Below are 850 nucleotides of genomic sequence, written 5' to 3'. Positions count from 1 at the left end.
GATTGCGGCGACATCGCTGCAATCACTTGTTAACGAGCGAGCGGCTTCCCCACACTACATTTAGTCCCGCCTTCCCCATGCAGGACTAAATGTAGAAGACAACATACAGTTCCGGGCGTTGGGGGACTCCACGGCGCTGCCGCCCCTCGGCGCCCTGCCGCCCCAAGGCGGCCTTGTGGGGAATCTGGGCCTGGGGGCAGCAAAAAATGCTAGGGTATATGTATATCTCCTGCACCCCCTTGTCCCCTTGTCACTTGCACAGAACTCTGCGATCGGATGGAATCTGCCCAGCGGTTACAATGTATCATCATCAGTGGGGGAATGTTCGTGATGGTCACGTGCTCTAGGATATGTCATCCAGAAGTGGCCGCATCCATTGGTCGGAGCTCAGCAGGGCTGATGGAGGAGCAGTGGCGGCACAAGGGGGGTGCAGTGGCGGCCCGCACCCAGTTGACACCATTGGAGGGGTGACACACCAAAATGACTGACAGTCATTCTGGTGTCACCCCCTCTAAAAAAACGAGCACTCGGTCATGGACAGTGTCAGGAGAGAGGAGGGGACCGAGCGGCGTACCTCCCCTGTGGAGGAGCGCCGATTCATGGATCAGTGGTTGGAGAAGAAGATCTCAGGCATACACAGAGGAAGGGGGGCAGATACCGGGGAAGACCCCTGACAAGCAGGTGCGTAGAATATGGCATCTAGTGGGGGGTTTACATGTCCACTGGGAGAGAGAAATAATGGGACTTGCAAGGGATAGGGTGTAAACAGAGGGAGAGTTTGGGGGGTTCTGGGATCCTGTAGTAGCTCTGGGGGAAGTTCTATGAGAAGTCAGGGGGATCTGGGGGTGTA

Source organism: Nanorana parkeri, unplaced genomic scaffold (genome assembly GCF_000935625.1).
Source record: "Nanorana parkeri isolate BGI_ZX_2015 unplaced genomic scaffold, ASM93562v1 scaffold2005, whole genome shotgun sequence".
Lineage (NCBI taxonomy): Eukaryota > Metazoa > Chordata > Amphibia > Anura > Dicroglossidae > Nanorana > Nanorana parkeri.
The sequence above is the reverse complement of the archived record's forward strand: the minus strand, read 5'-3'. Positions refer to the sequence as shown.